The sequence below is a fragment of the Euleptes europaea genome, chromosome 16 (assembly GCF_029931775.1).
Source record: "Euleptes europaea isolate rEulEur1 chromosome 16, rEulEur1.hap1, whole genome shotgun sequence".
Classification (NCBI taxonomy): domain Eukaryota; kingdom Metazoa; phylum Chordata; class Lepidosauria; order Squamata; family Sphaerodactylidae; genus Euleptes; species Euleptes europaea.
In genome coordinates, this window is record NC_079327.1 from 30,204,504 (window position 1) to 30,216,307 (window position 11,804).

General features: G+C 40.9%; 1 protein-coding gene across 1 annotated transcript in view; it reads right to left on the reverse strand.

The window, feature by feature from the left end:
* Window positions 1–3,856, reverse strand: part of NCK2 (NCK adaptor protein 2) — a 64,999-nt gene extending 61,143 nt beyond the window's left edge. The window contains exon 1 of the mRNA XM_056861753.1: window positions 3,806–3,856. The gene's annotated coding sequence lies outside the window, so the exon portion shown is untranslated. The remainder of the gene's footprint in view (window positions 1–3,805) is intronic.
* Between the last annotated feature and the right edge of the window lie 7,948 nt (window positions 3,857–11,804).

Sequence of the window (11,804 nt, forward strand, 5' to 3'; positions counted from 1 at the left end):
AGGGGTGAATGACAAGCCGAGGAGGAGTGGGTACTGAGAGATAATGCACAAGAAAACCAAGCTTGCGATACTCCAGTAGGAGGGAGAAGTGCCGAGTGAGACAAGCGGTATCCAAACTTCATCTGAGGCTTCGTCTACACTCCTCCGGGGAGAATGGGACAGAAGGTGGGGTAGCAGCATTGCGCGTCAGAGAGCTGGAGCCCCCCACTGAGCCTGCTCCAGGGACGGAAGCTCACAAGAAGTGACTGATGACAAGTATCTGCACTCCTAATTAGCACTGTATGCCAATTTTAAAATATCATGCTTCATAAAAGCAATGTTATTACCAGGAGGCATTCAAAAGATTTGAACCATTCCTCATAATAGACACAGTTTTCCCATTTTGTTTCAGATACTTCCGGAGAAACCATGTGCTTCATCAAGTGGTGGCCACAGTATAATCACCATTTTATCAAAATGAACTTAATTTAAATAAACAAAAAGCTGATTAAGCTATCTGTGCTTCATCCATAGCAGGTAGCTATAGACCACCACTGGCAATGGACCAGAGCTCAGAAAAGCAGTGTTACGCTTACCCGTCACTGTTTCCTCCATGTGTAAAAGAACAGAACTGTATTACAGTATCAGGTAAAGAACAGAAGACTCCAGTTGTTCCTTCCTTTTAGAAATATGGCTGTTCAAAAATATGTCTGCCCAAAGATCTGTCCTGTAATCACCTGATCCTTGACACTTTAATTCTGGCATTCCTCCAGCATGTCACCTTATCCCCAATTCCATCCCCATTTTGAACTTAGAATACTGCTTTTATTCTACAGCACCCAATCTTTGTAGCTGCCTCTGATCTTGAAAGTCCTGATCCTGAAAACCATTTGGTAATTGGACTGTGGTAGCACTCACATGGTCCCAAATGTTTTACTACCAGTACCATGGTGTAGCCAGAGTAGCATAGTACTTTCAGCACTGGACGAGGACCTAGGGAAACCCAGGTTCAAATCTCCACTGACCATGACCCTGGGCTAACTGCTCAGCCTAGCCTCCTCAGAAGGTTGCTGTGAAGAGATAATGGATGAGTAGAGAAAGGGTGGATTTGATTTAAATCAAACCAATTTAAATCACTAGTCAGTTAAGACTAGATTTAAATCATGGTTATCTACATAAAGACTCATTCTTGCTGGTATAATATTTACAACCAGATGAAGGTGTCATTTTTAGAATAATAACTTCAGATTAATTTTAAAGTTATATCAAAAAAATTACAAAATTACAAAAAATTACAAATTACAAAAACTGCAAAGGAACAATGGGATTAAGGTCTTTTTCTCTGCATGTTTATTTTATAACATTTTTGCTGTGAAGAAGAGGCGTGTTATTTCTGTAGACACAAATTCACCGTTTTCAGAATTGCAAAACCAAGTCTCTGTAATAGCATCTTGTAGATAGAAAAACTGCCCAGAATAATCATACAGAAACCTCTGGAAGAGCATGACATTGAGAATGGATTAATGGAATTCATTTACCACAAAATTTAAACATTGGATGAATATAAAGCCTCATGCTATATAATTAATAACTAATCATTATTTCATGATGAATAACTTTTGGACTATAACGTATCTTAGATAAAATACTTTTTGAGGAAAAGTTTATTTAAAAAATCTGATTTAAATTTTTAAAATTGTTTTTTTATTTAAAAAAAACATTGGATTTTATCCACCCTGAGCAGAGAAAACCATGTACGATGTTCTGAGCTCAATGGAAGAGGGACAGGTAAAAATGTAATAAATATAATAATAGATGGTCTCAAATGTCAGCCCCTTGAAGACAACACAATTAACATTAACTGCTGAAATACTTGCTGTGCTATTCTGCGTTTGTTAGTTGCAATAGTGCCAGGGAAGTGAACAACACTGTTATTTTTAAAAAATCAAGTCTAACTAAAGGAAGCTTCACTGCCGATACACATGTAATTATTTTCTGAAAATATTTACAATGCAAAGAAAACCGGATTACTTAAAATTACGTTAGAATAATTGCTTTATCCCTTTTAATAATGGCAATAAATCAACATATTATTTCCTTGACTGGAATTATGTGGCATAATGAAGACAAATGACCACACTACAACAGACACTTGCTGTTATTCTCATTAGCAGAGCCCAAAATCAATGGACATGCAACCAAATACTGCTAGACGAGAAGTCAACAACATGATGAGCTCAATAATTTTACATATATTATAGGACAGCAATCCCTAGGTTGAAGTAAGTACAATTAAAATCACAAAACAAAAGAAGCTATTTAGTAATCTAAGTTTTAATAAATGCTCCACATCTACTAGAATGCATCCAGTGATCCACAAACGCAAGGATTCTGGCTGTTTCCTGTAGCCCCTTACTGGAAAAGGTAAAAATCATTCTTCCATCAGCACAGCTGAACTGATAGAACTGATAGAACAAGTAGGAAGGATGATTTTGCCCCTTCCCCCTCCCTACTGCAGCCTCCTGACCGGCAGGGTCCCACAACCCTGGGAATAAATATTCCTGGTGCTAGGAATTTCATCCAGTCATACCACCCCTATGCATTTCGGATACACTTCTTCAAGGGAATCTGTAAAATTGTATATCTAAAACAGGTCCTACAACAGTACGTTCCAGATGTGGTCCTGCCTTCTTGATGGGAATCACCCACGACAAGATGCCATCCTCCTCAGAGCAATGAGTGCATAGAGATGCATAGAGAGCAAAAGTGCATAAAGATGCATAAAGATGCCCAAACGCCTGTAGGTTCAGATCGCCTCCTAAACTCTACTTGTGAATATGCCATCCATTTATTGATGATCAATTACCATCCATATATCGGAATTTGCTGCCAACAGCATGCACACACAAACAGTAGGCTTTCATGCATATTGTCTCTTATTGACCCATGATGCTGCTGCAGCACAGGCACAATTCTTTTATCTACCACAAAATTTACAAATATATCTCAGGAAGGGGTCTTTCACATCACCTACTTGCCTAGTCCCTTTAACTGAAGATGCCAGGGACTGAACCTGGGACCTTCTGCATGCCAAACAGATGCTCTACCACTGAGCCAAAGAAGGACTCTTCCTGAAACTGGAATTAAAGTGGTTAAAGAGCACTTTGTCTCGGAGCATGGCTAAGGTTGAGGTTGTCCTTGGGTTCTGATGAACCATGCAATAAATCTATTTTGAAAGTTATAAAACAGTACATATGCCTATGCCATTTACCTGGGTGAAAATTGATTGGTTTGGATGAACAGTGAGCAGAGCTCTGCTCATGTGATCTGTTTTTTCTCATTTCTCTTATTACTACAGCCTCCTGAACTTCCATAAAAAGTTCTTGAGAAAGTTGAAGACCACTGGAAACAAAATGAAATGTAGTACAGACAGGAGGAATAAGCAGAAATAATCCATTTCTCTCTCTCTTTTTGCACAAGCAGAAACATCCTTCCCAAAATACAGAGCACACTGGAGTCAATGAGCTACACTGAAAAAGAAACTTGAACTGCAGTTGAATGAGCAACCTAAGAAAAAGGTTAACAAGCTTCTGTAACATTTACCATTTATATGTGTTTTTAAAGATACACAAAGTAACAGAAACCTCTGTTCTGAGTTTACTGTTAATGCTGCAATCGTTAATGTTATTACCATTAATGCTGTAATTTTAGCTCTGCAAGCACACAAAAAGTTACGGGAGGCAACTGGAGGCAAATTTCAATTATACCAATAAGAATCATCAGTAAACAATAATAACCTCCAACTAAAAGGACCTGAGTTTCTTACCTTTGGCACACAATTCAGATCCAGACAGTGAAAAGCTAGGGCTTTTCAATACGATATACTTGCAAAAGATTCTGAAACAAAACACAAAGACATTTCAATTAACATTTAAACTCTGGCAGGGTTGCTCTTTCAAATTAAAGTAGCTGAATTGCATTTGTAGGTAGAGATTTTCGGTCTACTTAACAATTGTCACCAGTGAACATTATTACATGGACACACTGCTTAAAGCAAACAGAATTTTTGTAAAACAGGTTTTGTAAAATGTACTGACATTTTTCACATCACATATTTCATGGTTTGTTTGTTTTGCAGACAAGTAATATCTGACTTATGACAACCCCTGGTGGGGTTTTCAAGGGAGGAGATGTTGAAAGGTGGTTTGCCACTGCCTGCCTCTGTGTCACAACCCTGATATTCCTTGGCGGTCTCCCATCCAAATGCTTGCCAGGGTCAAGCCTGCTTAACTCCTGATATCTGACAAGATCAGGCTAACCTGGGGCTATCCAGGTCAGGGCATTTCATGCATTAGATATAGGTTTTTAGAAGCCATTAATCCTGTTCTTTCTTCAGGGAACTCAGGGCTGCATACAGAGTTCTCCTCTGCACACCAAGTCTGTGAGGTAATTTTGCCAGTCCCTCTCCCTCAGCCTAAGGTAACATTGACTTCATTGCTAAACAGGAATTTTGACTTGGTTCTCCCCAGTTCTAGTCTAGGCACCACACCACATCCACCCTCTTAAAATTAAAAACATCATCAAGTAGGACTATTGCTAATCACGTGTCACTGTTGCTTTAGATGTTTCTTTCAAGTCTCAACTAACAGTAGAGTAATACGCACTTCCACAGTACAATCTTCTGATGTGGAGACAGAATGCTCATTTCCCCCGCTCATACATCTGATGAATTGTAGATGAAAACATAAAACGCTTGTTCTCTCTCCCTATCTTCACAAGATTCCTAACAATTCACACTGTTAAAATCCATTAACTACTGACAAGCAGTATTGTGCTTCCTAAATGCATTGATTCCCAGGGTCTTGCCGGAACATGAGCAATACTGAAACCTTGCTGAAGTCAAATAGATAAGGGATTTGATCAGTACACAGATGGAAGCCCTGAGCACACTGTTTTGATGGACAAGTGGGTAGACAGAAGTGTAAAAAATAATAAAAGATCCAACTAAAGGAAACCAAATCTGAGAAAAGTATGCCTCTGTTTCTTTTAGAAATGAGACATTTAGTTCATTCAACCCCCACCCCCCGCATCAAGCCACATCTGACTTATGGCGACCTCCTAGGGTTTTCAAGGCAAGAGACATTCAAAGGTGATTTTTCATCACCTGCCTCCCATCAGGATTCCTGGTATTCCTTGGCAGTCTCCCATCCAAATACTTCGCAAGGTCGACCTTGCTTAGCTTCTGAGATCAGAATAGCCTGGGTCATCCAGGTAAGGGTTCATTCAAACTAGAAACCATGTTTTTTCAATATCTGCTAACTGATGGTGTATTTTACTACTAGTGCTTAATTTGTTTTGGCAGAATTTTATGAAAACACTGAGTTTTATTCTCTGCTGTTCAGTAGCAGAGTGAAGTAATCCAAAGAAAGCAAATATGGCTTCAGATATACAGGTACCTTTATCACAAGCCTTGACCATTTTTATTTGGGTCTAGGAGCCAGCCCAAACATTCAGGAGCCAGACTTAATAGGCAACAAAGTATTTCCATCCATCCTGTGAGCCACCACAAGCAGGTCTCGGGAAAAAGGGGGCATATACATTTACTGGAAACCGAGTTAAAGCGTAACTGAGACTTATCTTGAATGACAAGCTCAATTCCTCTCATTTGCCTTGGGGATTTTGGACTATATAGGAAACACTCAGAAATATTCATTATTACTCCTCATACCTCCACGTTAGACTAACATTTCTACCAATATGGCACAACAAACAGAACATGCAACTTCGACTGGGGAGACTTGGGATCATGCAACTCCCATCACGGGCAGAGCTCCTGATTGACCCTGGATCAGTCTTAGCCTGATGAATCTCACAAGGATACAATAGGAATGAAGAGAGCCCTATATGCCAGCCAGAGCTAAAGGGTGCCATCATATTTCCTATTACTATGTATGGGTGTGAAAGCTGGGCAATGAAGAAAGCTGATAGGAAGAAAGTAGATTCCTTTGAAGTGTGGTGTTGGTGGAGTTAAAAGATACCGTGGACTGCCAAAAAAACAAATCAGTGGGTTATAGATCAAATCAAGCCTGAACTGACCCTAGAAGCTAAAATGACTAAACTGAGGCTGTCATACTTTGGTCACAGTATGAGAAGGCACGAGTCACTGGAAAAGACTATCATGCTAGGAAAAGTTGAAGGCAGAAGGAAAAGAGGAAGACCCAACAAGAGATGGACTAACCATATAAAGGAAGCCACGGCCCTCAATTTGCAAGATCTGAGCAAGGCTGTTAAGGATAGGACGTTTTGGAGGACATTGAATTCATAGGGTCGCCATGAGTCGGAAGAGACTTGATGGCACTTAACACACACATTGTATATATACATTTATATCAGTTTGACTCGTTGCATTGCGCGATGTGGAGGACATTCTCACATTATTTTAAATGTCTGCTCCACTCGCCTGCTCCCTCCCACCCCAGAGTCTGTGTCTCTGCTACACAAGGGGCACAAACTGGAGCAGTTTTAATGGAGGGGCTTGAGTGCCTGGCAGTTACCAGGCAACCAGCCTCCTTGTAGCCTCCCACCAAAACCAGAGAAGCCAGGGATGGGGAGTTGGCCTTGGCTTGCCTCAGTGGAGAATCGCACGTGTGAGAGAGAGCAAGACACAAGCACGAGAGGTGGAGTGATGCCTGTTGGAGATGAGCCGGAGGTTTTGCTGCAACAGGCCACTTGGAAGCATCTGGAGATGTTTCCCCGGCTGAGAAGTGCAGTCAGGTTGTGACAAGGGGGGGGGGCTTTGCTTGTTTAGTGGTTCTTAGGCTATGCCACCCCCTCCTTTTGTCTGCTCCTGCTGCTCTGGCCGTGACCCTCCCTATGCCTGCAACTGCAGCAGGGGATTGCTGCCCTGAAGCTCCAGATGCCAGCAGCAAATCTGAGGTCATCACCGCAACTTGAAGCCTGGGGTTTGCCAAGGACTGTTTGATCAGAAATATTGGGATTCTCACACTACTTTGAAATGGAATCACATAAAAAGAAATCCACCTTGGTTCTCTGTCACGAGACTATACGAGAGCCTGCGTGGTGTAGAGGTTAAGAGCAGTGGTTTGGAGTGGTGGACTCTAATATGGAGAACCGGGTTTGAGTCCCTACTCCTCCACATGAGCAGCGGAGGCTAATCTGGTGAACTGAATTTGTTTTCCCACTCCTACAAACTTTCCTAATGCAAATTCAGAACAGATATACATTATTAAGCATATGACATTGATGATAAAAATTATTATAAGAGAGCCAGCGTGGTGTAGTGGTTTGGAGCAGTGGACTATGATCTGTAGAAGCAGGTTTCATTCCCCACTCTTCCACATGAGCGGCAGAGGCTAATCTGGTGAACTGGATTTGTTTCCCCACTCCTACACACAAAGCCAGCTGGGTGACCTTGGGCTAGTCACAGCTCTCTTACAGCTCTCTCAGCCCCACCTACCTCACAGGGTCTGTTGTGGGGAAGGGAAAGTGATTGTAAGCCAGTTTGATTCCAGCTGGGTGACCTTGGGCTAGTCACAACTCTTAGAACTGTCTCAGCCCCACCTACCTCACAGGGTCTGTTGTGGGGGAGGGAAGGTGATTGTAAGCTGATTTGATTCATCCTTACGCGGTAGAGAAAGTTGGCATATAAAAACCAATTCTTCTTCTTCTATACATAAAGTCAGCCAGTAAATAAATATATAAAGATACTGGGAGTCAGAAAGGCCACGATATTTTTGTATTTGAATCTTTTGACTTAACCAAGTACTCCTGATCACCAAACAGAGAGTGTGCATTTGCTTACGTTCTTCCACTGTTAACCTCCACTACCTTCCCTAATATCCGAGTACATTTAGAAATATGGGATATTGCCAGCTGCAGTAATACACCAAACACAAACAAGCTGAAGGCCAATCAATATGCCCTAGATGAAGGGACATATTGACACTTTCTGCCCAGCAGCCTCACCCATTGCTACTGAACAGTAACCACTGTTACGAACCTTAAAGCTACACGTTACTTTCAATACAAAGCATTTTTGCAATCATGTGACAGCATATACTATATGTTCGCAGGTGGGGGAAACCTACTCAAACCAGTGCCAAACCTTTCTGCACAGTCTCAAACAAAAGAGAAAGGGTATACTAAAGACTCAACAATTTTCAAAGGAGAGTACCTCATAATTGCTCCTCACCATACCCTACCTCACTAATTTGGACTATTAAAATTTTCTCAGGTGTTGAATACTATTCAGTATCATCTGTGTTACTCAATGTAAACTCCTTGGATATCGAGTAGTGCACAGGACATCTATTGAGATGTCACTTATCCATAAGGAGGAATAGGAAGTCCTTCCCCCCCCGCTTTTTATCCATTGATAAATGATGTGTTGATGTAGATTAATCATAATCATCCAAAGATGTAGCCTGAATATGCATGTTGAGCAAGTATAAAAGCAATTGAAAACAGGAGGTCATCATGAGAACTGTTGAGCAAGTTCAATTGCCCTGGTTCGCTACGCCTACACAGTCAAATACTCATTACTCCTTAACCAACAACTCAAAATAGAAGTCAAGTATCCAAAAGCAATATGGAGTAACGCAAACTTACACCACAACAGACCTCCATTAAGTCTCCTCCCTTTCAAAGTGTAGCTATATTAGCGTATATGCTGTGTGCTCCATTTTACTAAATTGGTGTCACAGACTGATGACAAAACACTACAAATCACTGAACAATATTCTGTTTTAGATTTGCAATGGCATCTGTCTTGCTTTCAGACTAATGGCATCTTTAAAGCTCTCAGAACACAATATTTGAGCTCCACCCAATCATGTCATTTGTGTTTTAAAACTCAAGAGTCCTGCAGGATTAGATGTGGAAATCATATTAAACGTGACATTGTTTCATGATCAGTTCAAACTCTGACACCAGAACATAAACAGTGAGCAACCTCCTGGTCTTATGTCAATAAGAAAGGAATAGAACGCATCTTGGAAACTAATAAATTTGTATATAAAAAAGAAATAAATACAATTAAGTGTGCCATACATAGGTATTATTTATTAACAATAGATTTAGCTACTATTAGATTATATACAAAATTGTAATGTTCTTGACTGACATTTGTCCAAAAACTAAACAGAATATTGATAGGATTGTAAGGAAAAAGGGGGGTAGGAGGAGAAGGAGTTGGTTTTTATATGCCACCTTTCTCTGCCACTTAAGGAAGAATCAAACTGGTTTACAATCCCCTTCCCTTCCCCTCCCCACAACAGACACCCTGTGAGGTAGGTGGGGCTGAGAGAGCTCTAAGAGAGCTGTGACTAGCCCAAGGCCACCCAGCTGGCTTCATGTGCAGGAGTAGGGAAGCCAACCCAGTTCACCAGATTAGCGTCCACCTCTCATGTGGAGGAGTGGGGAATCAAACCTGGTTCTCCAGATTAGAGTCCACCATTCCAAACCACCTTTCTTAACCACTCCACCACGCTGTCATCGGTTTTACCACATTCAAAAATTCTTTTGACACCCTCAATATTTAACTGGTCTCATACCTAGCATGTACCCTCCCTGTTAATGTGCATTAGGTAAAGTTCATGGGGGATTGTAAACTAGCAATAGAAGATGTTAAATTATTACCTATTTAGTATTTAGAAAATGTATATGTTGCCTCTCCACAGACTGTTTGATTATATTATTTATGACTATAAGATACAGGGAATATTGCAAGCCTCTTTGCAGATTTTCCAATGTGTTTTTTGAGAAAGATATTCCTGCCATTTTCATTTTAAAAGCACTGCATGACAAAAGTTCTTATTAAGGAATATAATTTACTAAGATATGTTGATAATTTCTTTAGTTGTGCTTGAAAATTACATTTTCAAGGATTAAATTTACATTTTCAAGGATATCACAACATCTACATTCTTCTGATGTTCAATAGGACTTCAACCTACAAAAATCCAAAACCTACAAAACTGAACTGCATCTTCCTGAGCCAGTTATGCTCTTCAGACAGTCTTTTCCTTAAGGTGCTCTTTGTTAAGACCACCTCTACAGTTACAGCAAGATCATGGGCTTTTTTCTTAGTGGGCCCAATCCTCCAGAAAGGCCTACTAAAGCAGATAAGGAGGGCTATCTTCACTGATTAACAGCCAATTGCTGGGGGGGGGGGGAAGCTCCTTAGGAGCTGGCGTGACCCCGCGCCAGCGCAACTGCCCATTATCCTGTGATAAGGGACACTTATGCCTGTGCAAAGGTAATTACGCCGCCAACTGGGTGGCGCGGAGCTGCGCCACTACTCCAGGAACTAAATCCCAGAAGAGGCAGCATACACCTGCATGGTGGGTGGTCCCGGGGCATTCCCAGGGGCAGAGCTGCCTTTAGGCAGCTTCCTTACCACTTTCAGCTCAGAAATGTTAGGCAGTCTTATTCCAGAGAGCATTTGGTGGAGAGTAAATTATCTCAGCAGTTTTGAATGTGCTTGTTCTTATCTTGTGTGATTTAAGTGTTGAGTGCTTTTAAATCAGAAATTTGTGTAGTTTTTTCTTGCTCATTTGGACTATTAAAATTTGCTTCCTGACAACCTGGCTGCTGCATTGTCAACTGCACTAACGCCAAAGAGATAATAAATAAACATCTTTATCTATATATCTTGTGGAAAATTTTCCATAGGCATGATATGCAGATTTAATTCAAGTTAGCTCGTGATGGTTAAAACACACAGTCACATCTTTTACAGGAAGCTGATTTCTGTTTGCCTTTCCTATCGCTTGACAATCTTCTTTTTCTGAGTTTTGAAATGAGTGCTGGAATACAGGGACAAGCTTAGCTTCCATTTAATGACAACAAATTAAGAGAAAGACTTTAGTTTCATTTTCAGGGAGATTTTAGTGTTAAAGATCTAGAAAAAGAGTGTGTGGGGAGAAGAAGAGATGACAGAAGGTCATTTATTGATGATCACAAAGAGCACCTTAATCCATTTAATACCTAATTTGACCAACTCAAACTTAAGGAGTTAATGTTTGGTACTCAATTCAAATTGAGGCATGATTTTTCCCGGGCAGTTGCAAGACCTAGCTGATATGCAGTTTATCATCCATGTGAAACATGGCTCCTAGCAATTAAGACTCAGCGGTAAGATTCCTGAAGGGATATCTTTGTTAATTGGGATTTGGGGGTCATGCATGAAAAAATTTACATATCCCCAGAGGTCAACTATAAAATAATCAGTAATCTGTTCAAGCATCTTTCTTATACTTCAATTAACCATACCAGCAGAAAGTACAATAATCAGGGTGCTAAAATTTGTGGGAGAGAGATTGGAACCCATCCTTATGCAACTGCACGTGGGATCTTGTTTAAAGCAATGCTCTTCCCATGTCTAGGGCCTTCTGAGCTACAGACACATGGCAGGAAATCATGTGACAGTCATGTGCCGGGAGGAATGGGTCCAAGCTTATGATCTCACCACCGTCAAGGCTAGGACTACAGCAGCAAACCAAGAAAGCAAGGCAAAAGAAACACAAGGGTCAACCTAGTTTCACGATTCTGCTACTCATCTCAACATATGGCAAAGAGAAGCAGGAGATACAAAACCATTGTTCTCTATGCATGTATACTAAGCAGCAAATTGTTCAAAACACAGCTAAAAACTTATGCCAGCTCAGAGGGGGCTTGCAACCAACAGGTCAGGCTTTGTGACCCTTTTAGGGTCCTGACACATGGGCCGAAGATAGGGTTGCCAGGTCGCTCTTCACCACTGACGTGAGGTTTTTGGGCGGAGCCTGAGAAAGGCGGGGCTTGGG